This window comes from Chrysemys picta, chromosome 8 (genome assembly GCF_011386835.1).
Source record: "Chrysemys picta bellii isolate R12L10 chromosome 8, ASM1138683v2, whole genome shotgun sequence".
Lineage (NCBI taxonomy): Eukaryota > Metazoa > Chordata > Testudines > Emydidae > Chrysemys > Chrysemys picta.
Window position 1 is genome coordinate 57,710,778 of NC_088798.1, and position 26,015 is coordinate 57,736,792.

At 40.4% G+C, this 26,015-nt stretch overlaps 1 protein-coding gene across 1 annotated transcript in view; it reads left to right on the forward strand.

Annotated features, from left to right (window-relative positions):
• The window catches only part of ABL2 (ABL proto-oncogene 2, non-receptor tyrosine kinase), an 80,327-nt gene that overhangs the window by 8,180 nt on the left and 46,132 nt on the right, over window positions 1-26,015 (forward strand). The window lies entirely within an intron of this gene.

The following is a 26,015-nucleotide window of genomic DNA, read 5'->3' on the forward strand; positions in this document are numbered from 1 at the left end:
CCATATCTAAATTACTCCTGCAGTTTCGATTGGATTCAGTATTAGTGTCCACATCTTATCCTAAACTGTGGTGCACGGCAACATTACACTATTAAAGAGCTGCTGTATTACACCCCAAAAGTGAGGTAAATTATTCTAATTTGAATGGCTTATAAAGGGAGGAAACATACAAAGAATATATCCTGCCTTTGTATGGGAAGTATTAATGTGCCAGAAATACTATATAAAACTTTTTGTATACAAAGAAACTTTACCTGAAGAAGCTAAGCATTGAAAGCAATAAGCAAATTACTTCAAAACATTTAGCCAGAACTTTATGGACCGACCTGCTTAAAACTGGATTTAACCCTCCACCTCCCCCAACCGCCAGTGCCTCCAATTCCTGTGTTCTCCAGATGGAACAGACGGCATGTTACAAATTGTGCTGGCAATACTTTGAGGGTTGCTACTGCTTGCAAGTATAGTAGTTTTTTATTTTTTTTCTAAACAGGTTTTTTGGCAGCAGGGACATGGCCAAGTGAATAAATTGGCAGGACACAATTTTGATCAAGCATGTGGTACAGAGAAAGGAGATTGTCACAAGTGGTTTTCATCATAGCTTTTTGTCTAGCTGGACTGGCAATTTGCAGAGGTGGTTTCCATCTCCTAGAGAAGCTGTGACAGGATTGTTGTTTTGAGCTTGAGGGAGGCTGTATTGCTAACCTTGATCGCCAGTTTACATAAGAACATAAGAATGGCCATACTGGGTCAGACCAAAGGTCCATCCAGGCCAGTATCCTGTCTACCGACAGTGGCCAATGCCAGGTGCCCCAGAGGGAGTGAACCTAATAGGCAATGATCAAGTGATCTTTCTCCTGTCATCCATCTCCACCCTCTGACAAACAGAGGCTAGGGATACCGTTCCTTACCCATCCTGGCTAATACCCATTAATGGTCTTAACCTCCATGAATTTATCTAGTTCTCTTTTAAACCCTGTTATAGTCCTAGCCTTCACAACCACCTCAGGCAAGGAGTTCCACAGGTTGACTGTGCGCTGTGTGAAGAAGAACTTCCTTTTATTTATTTTAAACCTGCTGTCCATTAATTTCATTTGGTGGCCCCTAGTTCTTATATTATGGGAACAAGTAAATAACTTTTCCTTATTCACTTTCTCCACACCACTCATGATTTTATATATCTCTATCATATCCCCCCTTAGTCTCCTCTTTTCCAAGCTGAAAAGTCCTAGCCTCTTTAATCTCTCCTCATATGGGACCCATTCCAAACCCCTAATCATTTTAGTTGCCCTTCTCTGAACCTTTTCTAATGCCAGTATATCTTTTTTGAGATGAGGAGACCACATCTGTACGCAGTATTCAAGATGTGGGCGTACCATGGATTTATAGAAGGGCAATAAGATATTCTCCGTCTTATTCTCTATCCTTTTTAAATGATTCCTAGCATCCTGTTTGCTTTTTTGACTGCCGCTGTACACTGTGTGGACGTCTTCAGAGAACAATCCACGATGATGCCAAGATCTCTTTCCTGATTAGTTAAATTAGCCCCCATCATATTGTATGTATAGTTGGGGTTATTTTTTCCAATGTGCATTACTTTACATTTATCCACATTAAATTTCATTTGCCATTTTGTTGCCCAATCACTTAGTTTTGTGAGATCTTTTTGAAGTTCTTCACAGTCTGCTTTGGTCTTAACTATCTTGAGCAGTTTAGTATCATCTGCAAACTTTTCCACCTGACTGTTTACCCCTTTCTCCAGATCATTTATGAATAAGTTGAATAGGATTGGTCCTAGGACTGACCCTTGGGGAACACCACTAGTTACCCCTCTCCAGTCTGAAAATTTACCATTTATTCCTACCCTTTGTTCCCTGTCTTTTAACCAGTTCTCAATCCATGAAAGGATCTTCCCTCTTATCCCATGACAACTTAATTTACATAAGAGCCTTTGGTGAGGAACCTTGTCAAAGGCTTTCTGGAAATCTAAGTACACTATGTCCACTGGATTTCCCTTGTCCACATGTTTGACCCCTTTAGAGAATTCTAATAGATTAGTAAGACATGATTTCCCTGTACAGAAACCATGTTGACTTTTGCTCAACAATTTATGTTCTTCTATGTCTCTGACAATTTTATTCTTTACTATTGTTTCAGCTAATTTGCCCAGTACTGACGTTAGACTTACCGGTCTGTAATTGCCGGGATCACCTCTAGAGCCCTTTTTAAATATTGGCGTTTACAGGCTGTAGATAACTATATGGATAGTTTTAGGATCATGTTTTCATCAGTGACAACTTAGTAGCTTGTTCTGAGAGCTATCCACCTCGGCAACTGTCAAATAGCTTTTCTTAGAGAGCTGCATGAGAACTAATTTTTGCTGCAGTTAAATCATACTGTCAGACTATACCAATTCATAGACTAAGGCTAGGAGGAATCATGATTATCTAGGCTGACCTGTCAACACAGGCCACAGAACTTGACATTATTTCCAGGGTTCACTTAATTTGCTGTTGCCCTTAAGATTAATAGATTTCCAACACTGCTGACAGCTAATTAGCTTATTTAGGTCTGAACTCAATGTTAAACAACCAATTACATGAAGCAGGTAAAACGCACTATTTTTTGAGCATTTGCTATTGTTAAAAGCAGGTGTCAGAAAAGTGATTATACAAAGAATCCTAACTGTATCCCTCTTCTAGTGACTTGCCTATCAAATTCATTCAGTTTCCATGTCGTTCAAAGAGCTGAGGATTGCCGATCTTATCTGTCTTACAACATGCAACAGGATCTATGCTACTGTTAGTGCTCCCAGCTACTACTTTGCTGCATGCCAACCATTGTAATACATAATTTGGTATTTACATGTGTAACATGGCTTGGTTCTAGTGTAGATGGCACCTTAAAGATGTGCAAGCAACATTGTGGAAGGAGAAGAACAGGTTTCATCTATCAGTGTGTTCAGAAAAGGTTTGCTAGTGGAGATGGTGAGGGGAGTACTTTTTCATGGAAATTTAGAAAAAAATACAGTAAATCGTTGATAGAAGACGTTTGAGGTCCTTGAACAAATTCAGAAAGCAAAGTAAATTTTGTTTGTTGGTGTGACAAAACAAAACAGGTTTGAGCAACATCTGAAACAAGTGTTAACTCAAACCCATATAGTTATCTATGCTGTATCCTAGCCTGTGTGTCTGGCTTTGTGGTCATGGTTGTAAAATGCTGGCTTCCATTTTGAAGGCTAATCTTGTGATGATCTATTCAGTCTATTCTCTGTAGAATATATAGGCAACTGTAAAGCCATTGAGGCTTCCTGTTGGTGGCACTATAAACCACAATAGCAAAGTTTGGTTGTATTACGAGTGTCTGCTTTGGAAACCACATATGAACATTGTGGCTTTATGAGCAGACATGAGTAATTGTATTGGAGATAGGTACCTGCAACTACATATGAAAAATAATTAGATACCCTTAATGGTGATGGTAGCTTCCTGTATCAGCTAAACCACCCCAAGTTGATTACAGAGTGGCTTTTGAAGTTCCTTTATTTTTGCACTGTTGAGCAACTGGGGAGGTGGAAGCTACAACTCTCACTAAGGATAGCCAGTTTTATCTTAATTTTTCCTGTGTTTTGATGTACCATTAAAGAGATACTTAGGTTAAAGTCCTTAGGACTCTTAGGAAATTACTTTCCTTAAAGGTTGTAGAATATTTTATCCAGAGACTTTATAGCTCTTTTAGAACTATTTTAGTCTTGTAAAGACATTTCTAGAACAATTGTATATATTGAAGTTTAGTTTAATTTTCTATAAAATACCTTTTTGTACTTATCTCAAAGTATTTTACAAAACAATCCGATATTGGGAATGCAATAATTGTAGGTAGAGCTATTGTATTCAGTAATGCACAAGGAGTTAAATTGTCCCTGGTATTGTGCTTTCATTGTCCACGTACTTCAGATATTCTCTGGCTGGACAATTCTGCATGTGAAGATATTTAACCCCTTTTCCATAGTAATCGCTGTTGGTGTATGAGATGTTTTCCAACAGAACAGAGTAATGCTGAAGCAAACCAGTCAGTTTCATGCTGCTGGATATTTACTGTACTATGAACAGGGGCAGCAGTACCATTCTCTGCTGATGTTGGGGCATTCTACTGAGGAACTGGGGAAAGAAATTAGAACATTGCTACATTTTCTCTTGAATGTGTGGGGGTGGTATATGTACACACACGTGTTCCCAGTGAGAAAATATTGAGCTTGTGTGTCTCCTGCTCCACATAGTGCATTGCCACTGTAGTAGATAGAGAGAGCCTGGACCACTGGACCTGGTGCAAGATTTGATGCCTGACCCAGAGGCTGTGAACCAAAGTCAGACCATGTATTAAAGCAGATGTTTGCAAGTTCACTGTCCAGTACATGAATGTGGCAAAGTTGTTGCTAGCATGCTAGGCACTAGCTATTTACATAAATATATCCCAGTTAGTATAGATATATTTCAGTCTAGTACAAAATAAGATGGTTTTACAATATAATTAACAGGGATGTTTTGTTCAAAATATCAAGAACAAGGGGAGGTAACAAATGTGATGAACTACATACGGCAGTATGTAAGTGTGTATTCAAGTTGTTTGCCTCAGCCTATAAATGTCGGCTCCTTCACTGTAACCCTTTCTCCAGCCTAGGGGGCAGCAGAAAGTCTCACTGCTGACTGAGCTGAGTCCATTGCAACAAGCACACGTGTTAGTGTAACTGTAGACATTGATCCAGGGAGCTAGTACTTCACTTCATTGACAAAAATCTGGCTGAGAGCCTTCACCACCGAACTGTGCCTGTGGTCTTCCTTTATGAATAACAACATCGAGTCTGCTAAAGTAACATGCAGCACTATCTACTCACAGCATTGAAACTCCAAGGACAGAAGCACTGAGCAGCCTAAACAATGCTACCAAGGCAACAACATTCCAGCCTCCAGCACTTAACCACACCCGGCATTACTATCAAGCTTTGCTCTACAAAGTACCTGTGCAGAGTTGGGAACGGCACCTGAAAAGAACACCCACTAGCATAGTGGTTCTCAAACTTTTTTATTGGTGACCCCTTTCACATAGCAAGCCTCTGAGTGCAACCCCTCCCTTATAAATGAAAAACACTTTTTTATATATTTAACACCATTATAAATGCTGGAAGCAAAGCGGGGTTTGGGGTGGAGGCTGACAGCTCTCGACCCCCCCCCCCCATGTAATAGCCTCGTGACCCCCAGTGTGAGAACCCCTGCACTAGCACCATCAGGGTGAAACTGATCAGAATTGTGGGGTGGGCAACTATACAGCTGCTTGTTTCACCACCTTCTAATGTTAGTACATTGCGCAGCACTTGCAGTCCTTGTGCCGGGTCTGATCAGTCTCTGTTCCCTTTTGTGATTGTGGCAAGTGTGGAGAAGCTGACTGGAAAGAGCAGACTTTGCATTTTGGGGAAGCCTGTGGCTCTCCAAACACTTGGAGGATAATCTGAAATTGCAGAAGTTTGGTGTTGAGGTCTCTAACAGGGCAGAGGAAAAAAGTGATAAGACTTGGAAGGGAGAGGAGCTGTGGGGTCGAGGGAAGGGAACACAATCAAGATTTTGATATGGCAAAGGAGAAAACTTCCAATCCTTTCCTACTTAACTCCTGTTTAAAATCCTTTCCATATTTGCTAATTTGAGAAAATGTAAGCAATATTTTAATTATGCATCACCCCACATGAGTGTTAGTGAGAAAAAAGGTCATAGAAATGTAGGGCTGCAAGGGACCTTGAGAGGTCATGAAATCCAGCCCTCTGCACTGAGGCAGAACAAAAACAAACCCATCCCCTCTCCCCATCCCCATTCCCCCCACACACACGCATCTAGACTATCCCTGACAGGTGTTTATCCAACTTGTTCTTAAAAAACTCCAATGATGGGGATTCCACAACCTCCCTTAAAAGCCTATTCCAGAGTTTAACTACCCTTACAGTTAAATATTTTCCTAATATCTAACCTAGATCTTTCTTGTTGCAGATTAAGCCCATTACTTGTTTTACTTTCAGTGACCATGAAGAATAATTGAGCACAGTCCTTTTAGTAATAGCCCTTAACATATTTGAAGACTTACCAGGTTCCAACTCAGTCTTCTCTTCTCAAGACGAAACATACCCAGTTTTTTTAAACTTCCCTCATAGGTCGGGTTTTCTAAACCTTTTATCATTTTTGTTGCTATCCACTGGACTCCCTCCAGTTTATGTACATGTAAAGCGTGGAACCCAGAGTTGGACACAGTACTCCCTCTGAGGCCTCGCTAGTGCTAAGTAAAGCAGGACAATTATCTCCCATATCTTATGTAACAACACTTCTGTTAATACATCCCAGAATTATATTAGCCTTTTTTGCATATGCATCATATTGTTGACTCATTCGATTTGTAATCCACTATAACTCCCAGAGCCTGCTCCCCTACTTCCCCATGACTATCTTCCAACTTGGCTTTGCCTACCCCATAGCTATCTCCAGTCTAGCACTGTTTGCGCCATGGCTCCCCCGCTAGCCTTATGACCTCCGTTCTGCTCCACCTCATGACTGCCCTCAAGCCTGGCATAGTTTACCCCGTAATCTCAAGCTCATACCTGTTCCAAGGCCCATAGTTTAGCACGGCCTACCCCCATTAAGTTAGCCCCAAACCCATGCTTTATTCTCCCCTACTACAAGTTCAGCTCTGTCCTTTACCCTTTACTCAGACTGCAGCCACATGGTACACTGAGCAGTTTCTCCCCATTGCGCAGGTGCAGCTCCTGCCAGGCTAGTCTGGCAAGACTGTCACTTGTTCTCGTGATCGTCAAGTGCTGGTAAAGTCAATGTCAAGCTTTATTACTGGCAGTCTTACTGTCTGGTTAATACAATAATAGAATCTTTGCTTGGAAATATTAACACAGGAAGTTATGATTGTCTATAGTTACAGGACTAGCTGCACCTCTGTCCCCTTTCTGGTCTGTGCTTGTCTACACTTACCGGAGGATCAATGTTGCGGCGATCGATGCATTGGCGGTCGAAATAGTGGGTATATGAAGACCTGCTAAATCAACTGCCGATCGCTCTCCCCTTGACTCCTGTACTCCACCTGATTGAGAAGAGTAAGGGGAGTCGTTGGGAGAGTGTCTCCTGTCGACGTCACGTAGTGTGGACCCTGCGGTAAGTAGATCTTAAGCTATGTTGATTTGAGTGTAACTCAAATTGCATAGCTTAGATCGACTTTTCCCTTTTGTGTAAAGAAGACTGCAGTGCAGTCCTTCAGGTCACAGTGCTCATGCCTTTACCTCTCCTGGCTAAAGTACCCCTTGTATCCACCCTATTTATTTTCCTTTCAAGAGTCTAACCAAACCGCCAAACCAAAATGGCTCTAATTGTACAAAGAAAGCATATAAGAGAAGATGATTCAGAAACAGCCTGTGTACATATTTGTCTTACCTACGGCCTTTCTATTCCTGATGATAACCTGGGCAGGCCTAGCTTCTTCAGGTACCTCAGAGGGTGCCTGTGTCAGTGGTTTCCTGAAACAGCTTCCCCAACAACTGCCACTCTCTCGAAAGGAGTTCCTTTTTAAAACTGCTATAGTCCTTTGGACCTGGTATTCCTAGGTCTTTTCCTGTCCAGTGTTGTCCCTTAACAACCCTTAAGTGTGTATACTATTAAACTAAACCAATATATTCATACAATACACAACTCAACAAGGTTCGCATACAGCATTAAGAGCAGCACCACACCATCACAATGTTTTATGCATTTTGGAAAGCATTGTCTCCTATAATCTGAGAATGGTCAGTTCATTGTAACTTTCACTTGGCTAAAGCTGTTAATTTTTTTCAAGCTTTGATCTCTTCAAATTTCAGGATAATTGTAAAAGCTGTTTGAGCAGATCAGTAGGAAATTCACTGGTGAGCAAGGGTATCAACAGCGCTGACTTCTGCAGAATTTTCTTTAAAAAAACAAAACCCAAACACACACCACTCTAAGTTTCTAGCCTTTAAGTTGTGATAACCTTTCAAACTTGAACAGAGTATAAATCAATGCTGTGACATCTTCCTAGGCTTGCTCCAGAGGCTTTGTTGCTACTAGCAACAGCATGAAATTAACAAGACTGTTCAATTTCATTGCTTCTATTCAGAAGCCTGTGGGGAGCCCTGAAACTGACAAGAATATCAATTTCATGCTGCTCCTTGGGAAAGCTATGCTGCTGTTCATAGCTTTTTTTCTCAAAGCAGAGGTAATAAGGTCTGTGCTGAGTAAAGGACCACTGTTTAGTAGTAGGTGTAAATGTGAAATCCATCCTCTGACCTAATTTATCCACTGAACCAAATCAAACAGCTTATATGTTATCAATACTATTCTTTCATAGGAATACTATTTTGAATGTGTTTGCTTAACTTGTTCTCCTGTCCTAAAAATCAAATACAAACAAAGGAACTGATCTTGATTGGAAAGGTTTTATCTGAAGAAAGCCTTTGGAGTGAATGGGAAAACTGCAGATAATTTTATAGCCTCAAAAACTTTAAAGCACTAATATTTCACTTTGTGTTTAGCTTTCCTTTTTGTCCATCTCAAAACGCTTTTACAGGCATTAAGGCTCACAACATACCTATAAAGGAAGTGTTACCCTTTTTCAGGTTAATAAACCAAGACACACACTAAGTTCAAAATTTTCCAAAGTGTCCACTAATTTTGCATGTTGTTTTTCTTGGTGTCATCAACATTCAACTTGACACAGATGCCTGATTTTTTTTTTTTTCTCAGAGGTGCTTAAGTATTGGGTGGCTAAAGTTGGATGCACAAAGTTAGCAGAACTCAGATGTTGTCGTTGGTGGCTTCTCAAGGTTACACAATGAGACTAGCAAAGCAGGAGAAATCTAGGATTCTTGACTCCCACTCCTTTGTTCTAACTCTGCATAGCTTATCTGGTCAGCAAACTCCATCCACTTAATATTGTTATGTCAACTCTCTCAAAGTTTTCATACGGTGACTATTGATTATAGTTCAGGTGTAGCAGGTCATTGTACTCTAAATTCTAGTTTTCAATAAATTGTAGAATAATTCCTGAACTTTGGCTGATTATAGAGAAAGAAGTTTTGAAAACTCAAAAGCCCACCTTCTATAGTTTCTTTTCCAGCTTGAGCCTTTGTAGAAGCTAAGAGCTTGTTTACACAAATTTGCACAGAAATAAATCGGTTTTAATTTCCACCTATGTTGTTTTGGTGCAGATCTCTCAAATGTTTTTACTAGGTTACACATAGCTAAGGCTAAGTTTTTATCATGATTATTTTTAGTAAAAGTCACGAACAGGTCATAGGCAATAAATAAAAATTCACGGAGCCCGTGACCTGTCAGTTACTTTACTAAAAATAACCAGGGGGTAGGGGGCAGAGCTAGGTAGGGGGAGGAATGGAGTCCCATGAGGTGGGGGCACAGCCCCCGGCTTCAGCAGCTGCAATGTGGGGGCACAGCCATGGGGGGCGCACAGCCCCTGCTCCAGAGCTAGCTGCGGGACAGGGATGCGCGGCCCTGACTGCAGCTCCCACCAAGTCTTGGTCACACTGGTGGAGGGGGACACATAGCCCTGGGAAGCCACAAGGGGGGTGCACAGCTCCTGGTGCAGGCAGGGGCACATGGTCCCAGCTGCAGCCCCTGGCAGAAGCTGTGGGGCTGGGGCTGCAGTTTCCTGGTTCCAGACATCCCCAGTTGTAGGGCAGGGGCACACAGTCCACCCGCCTCCTCCTGAAGCCCTAGAAATCACGGAGGTCCGGTAAAGTCACAGAATCTGTGACTGCCATGACCTCTGACTAAATCGTAGCCTTACACATAGGCCATTTCTACACTGTACCGATGCAGCTGTGCCACTGTAAGATCTCCTATGTAGCCACTCTATAATTAAACCACTCCCAACAAGTCATGGTAGCTATGTTGGCAGAAGAGCCTTAGTGCTGTCTACACCAGCACTTCTGTCAGTGTAACTTATGTCGCACAGGGATGTGCATTTTTCACACCCCTGAGCAACATAATTTATACATGAAAGTGCTAAGTGGAGACATAGCGTAAGTGAGGCTAATCTGCACTACAAAGTTAGATCAGCCAAACTACATTGCTGAGGGCTGTGAAAAATTTCATGCCTTGTGCAATATAATTAAGCTGATTTGAGCCCAAGTGTAGACACTGCTAGGTTGACAGAAGAATTCTGCATTCGACCTGGCTACTGCCTCTCAGAGGTGTGGATATACTACTGAAATGGAGGAACCCCTTCTCTCGCTGTAGTGTCTACACTAGAAATGCTAGTGACGCAGCTGTAGCGCTTCTAGGGTAGACATACCTAAACACCCAATCTGAAATAAGGGTCTACACCTAGATATGCACCATAAATTAAATGTATTAAATTTGAATTAAAACTGATGTAATTATTTCAGTGTAAGTTTGTATGTGTATTCAAGCCCCAAGTCAATATTTTGTTTTTACCATTTGATATTTGGCACATGTTCTAAGAAATCTTTCAGGAAATGTTTTGTGATAGTAGTGCTACTAAATACCACAGTACTTTACTTGGTGTTCCTGTTTTACAGTTGGGGAAACTTCCAGAGGGTGCTGAGAATTAGCTGATGTTTGTACAAGAGTTGCCTTTTTATAGTAGCTGGCTTGTATCTGATATGCAGTAAGATAATGCACTAATGGATTCGCATTTTTCAAGTGTCCTGGCCCAAACAGAAGTGGAAGTGAGCCATGATGGGGGAAATCTTTACAGTGCTTTCTCTATTGGAAAGTTTTCCTTTTTACACTGGAATATGAGTCTGTGTGAGAAACAGTTACTGCATTGTAGGAGTATGGTATAAGTGATCTGTGGTACAGGCAGAGCTGGCTATGTTCTTTGAAATCTGATAGAGCAAGAACGGTACGATGCTATGTACATTTAAAGCGAGACGGTAAGAGGAGCAACTTACGTATCTTTGCCTAACCTACAAAAACTTCAACATTCCACTAGGGGATGCTACAGTCCTTTAGAATCAGCATCCTACATTACCATGCTTAAGAGCTTTGTTTTCTGTTTGTAGCAAAAACCTCTGGGCTCTTTTGAGATTAGGATGCTATTTATGAGGATCTATCCTTGGAAAACAACTCCCACTTAGTATTCAGATGTCTTTGTGCTTTCCTAAGTGGTGGGGGTAGGTATCATCACTTTTTTTAAAGTGGTGTTGGTGATTTCATTGCTCTCTCTCTTTCCTGGGTTCAATACTGAACCAATGCTCCTAGATTGGTGCTATGGTCATTTTGTTTCCATCCTAGAGAGTGCCATGCTTCAATGGTAGGTGAATGATTTGACCATTGTGAATCACTGGATTCTCACCAGCTTGAGGGGAGTTAAGCAGACAATTATTAAGATGTATACTTGGCCCTCCACCTAAGCCCCAAAGCTCCAAGTGTCACCAAGCCATTGTCTGGTGGCCCAGGATGACCTGACCACTACAGGGGAAAAAAGGCAGAAAGTGGACACCAGAGATAATGTAGGAATGCTTATAGAAGGGGCATATCAGTTTATCAACATCCAAATCCTCTAGTCCCATAATTCTCCTACCTCTCAGTCAAGTCTAAAGTTTCCTAGGGAGGTAGACCCCAGCCTCCCCAAATTCAGTATCTTTACCACCACCACCACCACATCCCTGTGGCATTCTTTCAGCAATCCAGTCTTCTTGGGTGTTGCTTTTCCTCTCCCACTCATGAGCTGAATCTTATATAGATGCCAGACCCCTCCCATTCCCAGAAGCCTGTGAGAGGATTGGCTAATTGGAGACACCAGCTTGGGTTTTCTCCCCCCATGTGACAGTTCACACTGTTACACCTATATCATATATACACACACACACAGAGTTTATAAACCTTTGGGCGTGAGTGATGGAAAGCTATATAAATACTAAACATGCATACTACACCTGATCACTTCAGGTTTTATTGCTGTAGAATTACCCCTAGATGTTCCAGTGCTCTTTTCTAATCTGCAAAATGGGGATAATATTGACCTAACTCACTAAGTATTTTACTTGGTTGTATATAGTGCTTTGAAGATTAAAAGGGCTTTGTAAGTGCTAAATATTGAAGTACTGCTTTTGCCACTGATTCATTCATTTGGTAGGCTATTATTAAACAAGAAAAGTGCATTTCTGCTGTGATTTTTTTTTTTTTTTTTTTTTTAAGACAGTGTTGCAGAGATCACTTGCTGATAGGGATGTGGCAGCATGTCTGAGGAGAGATTGGCTTTTGTGTTGACTTATTTGATTTGCCTTGAAATGGGAACTCGCAGCACTTTAATAAATTTGTTGAATGTTATCTAATTTAACTTTAGATTCTCCAGTCCCATGGTATTCTTTGGCAAAATGCCATTTTTTAGCATCTGACAGCAGAACTCAGTAAAACACATCAAATGCTTATGCCTACTTACAGCAAAAATGCTCAATGAAACAAGTATTCTACTCCCTAAGACAAAACTGGCAAAGGAGAAACTTTCTGTTCTTCAGCACTAATGAGTAATGACTGCTGTCTCACAGCTGTGCTAAATCAGGACAGAGACTCTTTCCACACAAATACTGTTTATTTTATGTACATTTACATCTTCCACATTGCAGTTATTTTAAAAAAGTTAATAAATGAGACCATAAAATTAAAAGGACCACACTAATTGGTTTGTACTTAAAATACAGACTTTTGGGATAATTATTGAGTACAAAAACCTGTTATAATTAAGATTGTGATTGAAAACCCACAATCTAGGAATCTGAGAAATTATGCCGTAGCTACAGTATCCTAAATGTCTTTTTTGCTCACATGCTGTTATATAAGGGTTTATTGAAACGGAAGGGGATTGTGCAAAGGCACTCACCAGGCCTCCATTCCCAACATTTTCCCCTTTGGTATGCCCATTTGCCCAGCATTTATTGTGCACCATTTTTTCATTTTCTTACAGAAAGAGCAAGAAACAGTGTCACATGTTTTTTCTGTTGCCACAGGGAAATAGTCTACCATGACCTTCATAGCTGTGGGAGCCTTAAAAAGTTGTAATAGAAAAAGCCTCTTAAAACATTTATTAGTAGAAAAACAATTTGGATGCTTTGGAAACAGTTCCCCTCTGTATTTTATACCGCACAGTGCTTGATTTCTCCAAACTGCAGATGAGTCTACCTGGCATCATCCTATACTACAGTTTCCGATTCTTCCAACAGCCAGTTAAGTGTATTTTAAATTGTGAGCAAACAGTGCCACTCCATGGGTAGTATTGTGTGAAATGAGACAACCTGGGACCCAAGTAAAGGGAGATTGGTGCTGGGGGTTGCATCATGAACACTGACTCAAGATACTTATTTCCTCTTCTCCTTCAGCTGAATGTGGCATCCCCTCCCCATACTGGGAAAGAGATTAGTGAGTTAGTGTGCTCCAGGAATGTGTATCATTTCTGCATTGGCTCTCATTTCTCCATTATGGTTCTTTTGTTTTCTTGCTCCCTAGCCCACTCTTCCATGGACTGCTGTGCTGCCATCTCTTGTGTTGGGTTCCCTCTTTGCCTCCTTAATTCCCATTCTGTATTGCTCCCCTCATTGCAGCTAAGCCCTTCCATTGCTTCCATGGCCACTCTGTTTGTGCTTTTCCTCCTCCCAGGAAACATAATGGAATGTGAGTAAATACCTCTTCTCATATCTTGTTGGTTTCCATTACCATGATACCAAATTCCCTTTCCTTTGGTTGTTTCTCTAGTCCCAGTGAAATTACAGCATCTATTCCCTAAGTCCCTGGTCACATTAGAAGCAGAATGCCAGCTCTAGCTGTAGGAACATAGATGTATAAAGTATAATAGGAAATCCAGTTTCTGTTGCCAAAGTTGGCATCTTGATTTTGTGGACAATAGAGAACTGCGACTTAATTTTATTCTAGTTGAAGAAAATTTTTCTTAATTAAGTCCTGGTTTGCAATATCTCTAGCTCCTATGTAGTGCTTTTCATTTGTAAGACTCAGCGACTTACAAAGAGAAAGGTAAGAAATATTGTTCTCATTTTACAGGTGAGAAAATTGTTACAGTTAACAAAATAATTTGCCCAAGTGCATGTAGCAGAACTACTAACTCCCAGTCCAGTGCCATATCCATAGGACCACACTTCTTTCTTAAAGTGTGCCAATGGACATTTTCTATCAATTTTGTCCTTTACCCTCTAACAAACACGTTTTGTATTTTATGGCATTTGAAATGAAAACAAACCTGGTATCAGGGCAGTTTGGGGATTATTTATGTAAGAAGTACTACTTCAGAGCAGGGTGGATTTGATTTAAATCCTGATTAAAATCACTAGTCAGGAAGACTCAGTTTAATCATGAATTTCTACATAAAAGTGCATTCTTGTTGGTTGTTATAACCTTAATACATATTCTTCACAACTCAGAGATGTAGGTTTCGTTTTTAGAAAGTACACACCATAAATTTTTTAAGTGATTTATTTTTAAAACTTTTCAGATTAGTTTAACAGCTATATCAGAAAATGAATGAATGTTTGGTTATTTCATTTACCAAAGGTAACTGAAGCAGATATTTATGAAGTCACAGGGAGGTGAACTATCTCCAGTTCAACAGGTTAATCATTAATATTTAGAGAATTTTCTTGCCATGCTGTATTAGGAGGAGAACGTCACCAGGCAGACATTTAAATTGTTTTATTTAACTAAAACAACAACATTATGTATTCTGGATTTTTTTTCTTCAACAGCAAACATATAATATTTTAACAAAACGTGAATTTTTGAATTTAGTTAAACATTCAAGTTTTTTAAAATCAGGTTTGTTTTTGTTAAAATTGTTTTTAATTAAAATAGTTAAATGAAATATTAAAAAAAAAAAAAAAATTAAATAGACTGTCAGCCAGGTCAACATGAGAAACTTAAAAATATTGGCTTCTGCAGCTAACTCAGTCGTCTTCACCTTCATTTTCCTGTTTGTTCATAATCTGGAAAAGGAAAAACAAGCTTTCCTGCTTTTTCAGGTCCAAAACAATTTCTCAATTTGGAATGAATTAGTCCAAAGGAAGAAAATATTCTTTCTAAGCCAGCAGAAGACGCTACTGCTGTTAAAAGTGAGATTATCACTTCAACAGTCTCTGAATCCAAGTGCTTAAGTGACTTCCACCAGTTTACTGGTGTGACTTTCTTTAAAACATCATCAGCAAACATATATTTCTTGAATGGTTCACCCTTAGCTCTAAAGTTTATTATAGTGGGCATTATGGAGGGATGATTGCTGGATGTCCATGTCATAGCCAACTCCCCATCTTCAGCAGTTAAGGTTCGACCCTGGTACCAAGTATTGAGAATATTTGCAAGAAAATGAGCTGGAGATAGTGCTTGTCTCATTCGGTTTTTTAATGCTTGTAATTTAACTCTGTCATTGCATATTTCTCCTTTTAAGACCTCACTCAGTTCCTTCCGAATTTCAACAGCATCAGCAATAAAACACCTATTTCCCTGCATTTTGTTCAAGGTGTCATAGAAATTCCTGTCCGTTCCAGCTGAGGAATAAGGAGACACGGACACAGCTAATCAAGCAAGGAGCCCCGGGAGGGGCGATCCATTTATTTCAATTGCAATTGGGTTCGAGCTCATAAGTCAGCAAGAACAAAGAAAACACTTACACCAAAGCATTATATGCAGTTGATTATGATAATCTATCGCTCTATGATTGGCCAATATTTGCCATCGTTACCATACATAATTAGCAAGTTACATCTATCTGCCCCTCTTATGATCCCTTATTGTTCATCTACTTGCCCCCTCCTCCTTGCTTATTTTGCAAACTAAGCAGTTAGCTATCTACAGGACACAGGCACAGAAAGTTCCATTATCTGCAGGTTTGGAGTTTGGCTACATTTCCTCTCGCAGGAACTTCCTGGGTTAAGACATAGCAATAGCTGTGCTGTATATCTTCCATGTGTACGTGACAAATTTGCCCCCTGGCAGTTAAGCAGAATAATTTTATATCAAAGGCTCCAGAAATAGGCTTCAGGGTACTCGGCATGTGTTCAACATTTCTCTTAAGCCCAATGTTGAGAACTTTAGTTGTAACTGTGCCATCTATTTTTTTTCACTATTTTGTTCCCAAACTGTCATCAGGTTAGGCCAGTTCTTGATACAGTGCTCAAAACAGTCCACTACTGAGTTCCATCGCGTGTCTTGTGGGAGAGTTAGCTTGGTTCCTCCACTTTTTCAGAGCAGCTGCAGCAAAGTGGTTGTTACGGAAGTATTTTGCAATTTCAACAACATTAGCCTTTATTTCTGGAACACTGAAGTCTTTGGCTAGGAAGTACATCAAATGAGCACTGCAACCGTATGTTATTAGCTTGAGACTCTTTTCACTCTCTTCTAAATAATTTCTTCTCATCTTGGATACATTTGCAGCATTGTCTGAGACCAAACTGCCTACTAGAGATTTGAATTTTTTTCAGTTTGTTATAGCTTTTACTGCTACTTCTTGTAAGTATTCTGCTGTGTTTGCATTTCTTGATGTATCAATTGTTTCTGTAAGGAAGACATTCCCTTCTTCTGTTGTCACAGAAGCACCTACAACAGGATCATTGTGGACATTGCTCCACCCATCAAGACTCAGGTTAACAATTTCACCATCTAGACCTTTTGCACACTGCTCAATTTCTCTTTTATACACTTTATCCAGCAATTTGCCTGCGACATCTGCTCTGTTGGGTGGACTGTATCCTGGTCTTAATGACTGAATCATGTTAATGAAGTGTGGGTTCTCAATCAGACAGAAAGGCAAGTTTGTTGCATAAACAACCCGGGCAATTTTTTTCATCAATTGCCTCTTTTTGTAATCTGCTGGTTCTTATCACAAATTTATCTATGGTTGTTTCTGGATGATGGAGATTTTTTCCTTTTGCTACAGGTGATATACTGTGGCTGTGTGACATACATGATGTGATTGAAAACTGTCATTGGCAGATAACTCTGAAACTATAGAAAATCATGGTGATCTTGAAGGTGGATAGTCTTCAGAATCCTGTATGTTGAGAATGGATTCTCCTAAACAAAATAAGTCAATGCAGTGATTTAATTATTACCATAGTGCTCATATAGTAGTGCTCATTGCATTCACTGACACTCAGTACTATTTTAAAGGTGAAATTGTAAAAGGAAGGTCTGCCTATTTCAGCTATTTATTTTTTATCACAACTACATCTATGATAGTACCATATTTCAACAGCATCCTTAGGAAGGAAGACAGGCAGTCCTTAAGAAAGAAGTATGAAATAAAAAAGTTTACTAACCTGAAGATCCTACATGTTCAGACATGTTCCTTTCATCATCTTCAACACAGCTTCCTCCTGAGAAGGAACACTTCTCATGATGATGTTTCATTTGGGCAACCAGGCCTTGCATTTCTTTGTTGCACTATTTGCATTTTGCACGCATGCCTGTCTTACCCACAGGTAGAGGAACTTCATTAAAATATTTCTAAACTGGGTCTCTTTTATGGCCTGCTGCCATTATAGGTTTTCCCTTCTAGTGAGAGAATGGTATGGTAGATCTCAAATCAATGAAGGCTACACTCAGAAAGACCTCAAGACTTCTGGAATATGCTGCTCAAACAGTTTCACTTTTGTTTCTACTGCCGGTCCCTCCCTTCCCACATTTATCTCCAGATTTTTTCTCCCTGTCCATATCTATTCCACACCCAACAATCTTCTCTTCATTGAACTTTTTGAAACTTTGCACTTTTAGAGAGAGGTAAGGGATTGACTCTAGGTACACAAATTTGCAGACACACTGGGGTTGAGGTCTGTTGTTTCTCACCTTTATTTATTTATTTATTTATTTATTTAAAAAAAATTTTTGCTATTAAGAAGCATGTTATCTCTGGAGACCCAAATCCACAGTTTGAGAACTGCAAAACTAAGCATCTCTGATGCTATCTTCTAGACTGAGCACTGAGTCCCAGTGGGTAGATAGAAAGATTAACCTAAATAATCTATACAGAAGCCCCTGGAACCTCATAAGATTGGGTCCCTAATCCATGAACTATTGGAACTCGTTTACAAAGTTTTTCTTAAACATTACATGAATATATTGTCTCATACTATAGAATTAGAATTTATAATCCCTATTCCATTATGAGATATCCTTGAGCTATAATGTATCTTAATTAAAACTATCTTTAACTATCTGTTTTTCCTCAAAGCATTTTATCAAAAAAAAAAAAACTTTTTTTAAATCATTGATTGTCATCCACCTTGCTTCAGAGTGTGCAGGGATAGTGAACAGCCAGTACCTTGAGCGGTTACCTCATATAGGCAATGCTTATGCCTTTTGTTTATGTAAGGAAAGGAATGACTGTTCAGTGGTTAGGGTGCTAGCCTGGGATTCAAGTCCCTGCTCTGCCACAGACTTCCTGTGTGGCCTTGGACAATCCTTTGGGCCCAGATCCTCAAAGGTATTTAGGCTCCTAGCTTCTATTGAAACTCAGTTGCCTAAATACCTTTGAGGATGTGGGCCTTAGTCTTTCTGTACCTCCGTTCCCCCTCTGTCAGATAGGGATAATAGCACTTCATTACCTCACAGGGGTATTGTGAAGATTTAAAAGATTGTGAGGTACACAGATGCTGTTGTAATAGTGGCCATGTAAGTACCTAAATTAGAAATATTTTGACTCAGTATTATGCACCATGACTACAAGAGTGTCTCCTTTACATTTATTCTGATATAAACTGAAGTCACAGGTTATTCAGTACTAGTGATGGGCATCCTTGAAAAATGAAGTCTTTTATCCACAGAACAGGTACATCATCATCAAAAGTGCATTGTCCCACGTACTGCCTCTCCAACATGCTTCAACCCTTACCTGCAGGTACTGCTTCTGGGGATGAAGGCAGAGTGAATTCCTCTGCCTGTATATAGAGAATGCAAGCAATATTAAAACCACTGGCAATCCCTTGTATTTTTGTTTGCTACTTGGAAGCAGAAGGGCTAGATGGCTATCTATTTTCCTTCTTCCTATGGGACCAGGGCTCAGTCCAGATTGAGGTCTTTAGATTTATGAATGTGTTCTCAGTTCATTATGAACATGAATTTTCTATGACTGGGAAAACTTCTAGGACTCCTCAGATAATAAATAGGAATATTCTTTCACCTCTAGAGACAGATCCCTCAAGGTTAGGGATGGAGACCATTGTTGAGAGTGAAATGCTGATAGTAATGCTACCTGACTCTGTCTTGTCCATAGGAGACTAAAAACTTCACCTATTACGATCAGTCCCTGAACTTTCACAAGCACACAATCATGCAATGATTTTGGGGGAGAGAGGGCGAGGGTGAGAGAAAAATGGCATTTTAAAAGTTGTCCTACATTAAATCTCAAGCCCAGTCTCTGGAAAAACAAGCAGGAATGTTTAGTCCTCTCAGCAACATGCCTGAGAAGGCAGCTGTGCTGTTAACGTTCATGTCAGCCAAAGTCTCTGTGCTCTCCGCGTGATGATCCCCACCCCAAGTCTCCAGACAAGAACTGATAGAGAGAAATGCTAACAGCTGTTGGATACTGTCCTACTGAGTTTATGAATCTGTTAATGAGGGTAAATGTTAAGTATCAGTGGCTCCTAGTTCTTGGACTGGTGCTTGTTCTTTGTCATCAGTCTGTCTGTGGTCGTGATGAGAAGGCAGTGCTACCCTAACAGATTAGGAGACATGTAATAAATATTTTTCTTGCCTGTGTGTGGGGAGGTTGAATCTTAGTGCTCATGAGACTGGGGACTTCTGCTTCTGGCAAAGCAAGGCACAGTGAATGTTAATATGTACTGTACAAAGTTGCTTCATATGCTCTGCCATTGCACTTTAGGGGGTGGTTCATTTTAGGGACACAAACTCATCCAGCTCTATCAGTACCTATACCTCTTGATTTTCCAGTTTTGGCTTTTGCTGGAGCATAGATTAAGAATCTGACTTATGGTTCTGTAATACTGGAAAAGTGTCCTCTAGAAGCTAAATTGACCACCAGACCCCAAATGAACATTCTGTCAAAAGGCGGCCCCAGGCTTGGGTGCCCTTTTGCAGTAGGCTGTGGCACAGCAAGCTTGCCTGCCTCAGTTCTTTCTTAGTCTGGTCATAAAAAGCATGGTCTCTCGCATTGTCCAATACTAAGACCCACTTCTGGGCATAATTCTTGTAAAAGGACAGTGGTTTGTAGAAACCTCATGGTAAAGCCATTCTTCCAATTCCCACAGTAACACTTAACATACAGGGATTTTTCTCTCCAGGAACACCATTTCTAGGTCACCCACCTGTGACTCCAAGAGCACTCATCTCCCAGTTCCTTTCTGCACTTGTTCCAGGGCTCCTCTCTCCCAGCCACCCACCTGGCACTGGTTCTCTGTCTCAGTAAAGACATCAAGCTAAAGTAAAGTAAAGTAAAGACCTCCACTGGTCTCCTAGTCCTCCCCCTTTTCAGCCTCCCTGCACCAGCTTTCCAGCTCAGGAAGGTCACCAGATTAGCCCTCTGGTGGTCTCCTAGGCCTCAACCTTTGTCAGCCTCCTGCTCAGGCAAGTCATCAGGCTAGGCCCTCTGCTGGCTGCCTAGCCAATTCCTCCTTATTCCCAAAGAGGACCTATAGAGCTTTCTGCAGCTTCCCTATCTCTCCCAGGCAGCTCTCACTTGCCCCTTTCCTTGGTCCTCCAGTCTGTGCTCTCAGGCAGTGTTCACCTGCCATTCTCTTTCAGGCAGCTCTGGCTCTCCAGGTCACTGTCTCTCATGGTTTCAAACAGCTCTCACCTGCTGGTCGCCTCTCTCTGAGGTTAAAAGGAGTCACTAAGACCTTAATTGGGTCTTCCACTGACCAGTCACAGGAACACTAGCCTCTTCTCTAAGGATCAGTGTTACCATGACACTCCCTCCCCTAATTTAACTGGAAGGATTGACCCACATTTTATATATTTGGCTCAGACTAGGACAGAAAGTCACTTTATATGTGAAGAACAAAGTCAAGTTTGTTCATAATTCTCCCTAGTTATCTTTATATACTATATCTGTCAATTAATTAATACATTCTAATTGGGTGAGTCAGTTTTATTTTAGGGAAAGAACTTCCATAGCCGTTATAGGCTCATAAAAGCAGGGATATTCCTTTTCCTTTTACCTGTGGGGTATTTTTTGTTTTTTTTTAAAGATATGTTTTCGTTCAAAAGGAATTATTTTGGGGAAGCGCTATATCTTGTGTTAGGAGGTCAGATTAGATGATCACCATGGTTCCTTCTCGCCTTAGAATCTAGGAACCTTCCTTCACTTTATTTTTCCCACACCCTTATAGTGATTCTATCAGTTGCCACTGTACCACTGACAGCTTTCTTCAGATTTAAGTGTATGCATCACTTTAATGTAGGAATTGATTGGTTAGATTGAATCCATTGTAAATGAACAGGGGATTTGATGTCATGCATTACTATGGCTGAATCAGTATGAGTGATGGCTAAAGGGAATGTCTGTGCAGCTGTCATTCAAGCTGAATTAGGGAAAGTCATTTTACACTTAACCAATTTTTACCTGTTTATTTATTAGGTTTGATTTTCTGCCACAAATTTCTTGCCTCTATGGGCAAAACTATTAAATTAATCACTTTCTAAAAAATAGGGAGAAATTCTACTGCTGCTAACAATTGTTTCACTGGCTGCTGTGCGTCACTTACACCTGATCTCCCTTTGGCGGAAGAAGGGATAGAGTTTGGCTAAATTGCCAAGTTTGAATTCGATGTCAATAGTGAAAGGATATACTAGCCTTGATTAGTCAGTGCTTGTGAGTGTGGTGATGATTCTCTGTTTAGCTAAATGCCTTTGATCAATATGACTTATAATTTTCCATATTACTTAACTTTTCCAGACTCCAGATCTTGAAGCTCACATGTTTATTGAAATTACTGTTCACTGGCTCATCAAAAAGAAAAACACAAAAATGTGTGGTGTTTATACTTTGTTTGTAGAGGTAGGTTTATTCGGAGATATGATTTAACTCACATTTCCCCTATGATGTGCTGCTAGAATGTGCTATCTAAAAGCATTGGGAGGCCAGAGGTGCTTAATAACAAATTTTTTATTGCAGTGTTGACTTAACAGTATGCTGACATTTAATTTGTAAACAGTAGGAGCTCTGCACACTTCTGGCAATGCTGAGGCTCAGCAGGAAGCGCATAGTTATTCTAAAGAAATTTTAAACTGAACTGTTTCACAAAGCATTAGAACAACTTTCTATTATAAGCTAAAGGGTCCATTATATAGAGGCTGTGTACAATACTGGCAGTCAGAAGTAATAGGTTCTGTTTCTGGATCTCTCACTGACTTGCTGCATAACCTTGGGCAAGTTGCAACCTCTGTACTTCAGTTCTTCATTTGTAAAAAGCTAATAATTCTTGGCTGTCTCAAGGGAGTATTGGGAAGCTTACAGAGCATTTACAGGGTTAGATAAGGTGCTCTAGAAGTGCAGTGTGTTATTAAAAATATGTTCTAGAACCAGGGTTCTCAACTGGGGTTGCAAAAAGATGTCAAGAAGCTTGCAACTTCCTTGCCCTTCCAATGCTGTTAAATGAGAGAGTGGTCCCAAGGCAGCCCCAGCATGGAAAAGGTTGAGAACCACTTGTCTAGAACTAATGAGTGGGTGAAAAAACAGCCTGCTTTCCTGAGTCGCGTCCTTGAGGAGGGCTAGACCTATTGGAAAAAGATAGGGCTTTTTAGACCGAGACCACTGCCACAAGGAAAATGTCATAATTCATGGAAATGAAAAATCTTCTCCCAGATATAAAAAAAGAACAAAGCTGCTTCTTGAGATCAACAAAATATCACTAGATGATACAACTACCCCAAGCAGAATTTAATCTCTTAAAATGTAAGACGTGTCTTATAAAGCTGCTAAATAGTCAGATGATTCACATAGTGAACTGGAGCTAAAATATGTCAACACCCACTTAAGATGCTCATCTTGGACAAAACAAATCTGTTTACTCGAGTTTGAAAGGAAGTTAATGTGTTCTCGAACAGTGCTAAAGCTTTAGTTGCATAACTAAACAGTTCTTTATATCAAGGAGGAAATTTTGTTCTTGTGAAAAATCTTGTTCAATGTTCCTGTCATCTTGGAATTCAAGTTCAACAGAGCCAGATTGACTTCACTGCATGTACTGAACTGTGATCCCAAAGGAGGTACTTAGAAGAAGTGTGGCTCATTCTTAAAGGAATACAATGCAGCCCAGTGTAATCCAAGCAGTCAGCTGTCTTGCCAAACCTGTGTAGGCATGCAACAACTGGGAGTCTTGTTTTATGGAGAGGGGAGAGAGCAAGAGAGGGGTTGCAGGGAGGCAAAAAACAGCCAGACAATTTTGGAAAAAGCTTAACAAAACAAAAGGGCTTAGTAGCAAAAGCAAATGCTACCTTGCATTTCAAAACAGTGGGTAAAGTGCTTTCTTCGATATTTCCCTCCTCCCCGTGGAGGGGATTTAGCCCTGGCACAAAGTTTACAAGTCTAACGTGCTTAGCATCATATCAATTAATAACTTACAAAACCCTTTCACAGCATGTCACTCTTGCTGTAGGGATTTTATACTGGCTCTATCTGAAATGTATGTAATATAAAATTACCTGGGTGATCCTCCAAAGCAGTACACTAACTTGGATGTATCTGCCATACAGATTTACTCCATGTGACCAAAAGAAGCCTTTTCCTTTTAAGGAATGGCATGGCTTAATTTTCTTAGTATTTTCCCTAGATATCTTGATGAATAGGGCTTGTTTCGGTCTATACTTGCCATCAAAGAGCATTCAGAACCAGTTCACGTCTCCTGTTGTCAGCAACTAGTACATTTGCTAGTTTACACAACGAGAGCAAATCTCTTTGAGTATGTCTGTACTGCAGTCATAGATATTTATACTGTATGTCAATCAGTATAGACTGATATATGTGTGTGTATATATGTCTATACTGCAGTCATAGCCTTAATCTACCTAGCTCGGGTCCCAAAGCAGTGAAGCTGTGGCAGCATGCGCTTCAATATGGTATGTACAAGCCTGCTCAGAACACTGGGTAATTATCCTTTGTTCATCAAATAGTAGACATGGTGGAAGCATTAGAGAAACAGGTTGCAGGCATTTTTATCCTTTTGGGGATCCAACTCTGCTCTGAGCAGATTTAGATGACTTGGTGATAAAAACCCTGTGCCCTGAAAGCACTTCTTTATTATTTATATACTGAGTGTGTCTCCATATGCTTTGGGTATCCTTGGCATAACTTAAAAATTCAACAAAATAATACCCAACCATAATGAACCTGCAAGTCAATATAAATTATAAACACTACCACTGGTAGACAGCTTCATTGGTTCTAGACCAGTGGTGGGGGAAAATGCTATAAAAAAGGGCCTCATACTTCATGTTGCATTGCTTAGGACACTTTGCTTGTAGTCTCTCTACAGAAAAGCAAAGTCTTTGTCACAATGAAGTCCACAAAGGTTGATGTCACAGCCTAATTTCATTTGGAAACTAATCTTCCTTTTACGTAGGAAAAAGGAGGAAATGGATTGTTTTACTCAGCAGCAATATTAGACCTCCCAGTGGGAGTTTGAAACTCTTCCTCTTCCTTCCTCCTTCAGAATACATGGAAAATGAGTCATGAGAGGCAGCACACAAAGGCAGACATAGTACTGATGGAGGTTAGCCTGGCCTCCTGTTACAAATAGCTGACACTGCCTTGCCCAATCCTTTTTGGCATCCCTGTCACACCACCACAAACAGTGGCAGCAAGGATAGTGTTTAAACAGCTATGTGAAGAACTACGTAGGCGAAGGTATCTTTAAATAACTAAAAGTGGGTCTTATTCCTTGACTGTGTCAACATGAGTTGTTATTCCATCCTACTGAACAGGAGAAGTGAGCCAAATGTAATTCTGAATGTTGCAGATGTAAGCAATGAAGTGAGATCGTTTGCTGCTGCTCAGAGCTTTCCTAATCTACACCAGAATGAAACTGATCTGATTGTCAGTTTTTACTGCTGCCATTCAAATTTCAGTGGGAAACAGTGAGATTGGCAGGAATCAGGTCATTTTCATTATGTTGATGTTTGAGGAAACTGTGAGCAGCAGCAGAGGCCAGGTGTGGAAGGATGGGACCTAAAACCTGATTTGGGGGGAGGGGGGGGCAGGGAAGAAGAGTTGGAATAGTAATAAATATTGTCCCCATCTCCTTGATTTAGCTAGGAGGCTCTGGGGTGTGAGAGGAACAGATAATGCTGCTTCTTTCTTCCAGTTTCATGAAGAGTCTGGGTTGGGGGTCTTCAGATTTATCAGGCTGGACACTGAAAAATGAAGCCTCCAAGCAGGGTTCAGGGTCAGCACCCTAGCAGGAAACTTACCAGGTGCTTCCCAGCGAGTAGGTGGGGTGGGCGAAGTGTTTGGCTAATAGGTTTAATCCTTGGCTAAAGTGTGTGTGGGGAAGGAATTGGGTAAATTTTTTACACTTTGTGGCCTCATCTATACTTAAGTTTTACTGATATATTTTTAACCAAACTAGCTATACCAGTAAATGCTCTAGCGTAAATGCAGTTATACCAATATAAAGGCACCTTATAGCAGTATATTTTATTCCCTTTCCAGTCTCTGAATAAGGTGTAAGCACTTTTATACCAGTATAACTGCATCCACGCTAGAAGGGTTTTACCGCTTTAACAGTACTGGTATAGATAAAGCAGCACAGCTTTCTAGGGTAGACAAGGCCTGGGTGGATGGACTATTTCAGAATAGAAATAGGATATATAGAGGGACTTTGGAGAGAGAATGAATGAGATAGAGACAGAAAATGTATGGCAGGAGGGAAGGGAAAAGGGATAGCAGGCGATGTGGTGATCAGAAGAAGGGGAGAAAAGACAGGAATGATGCAGGAAGAGAGAGACCTGGATTTATTATAGGAAAGAGAAGAG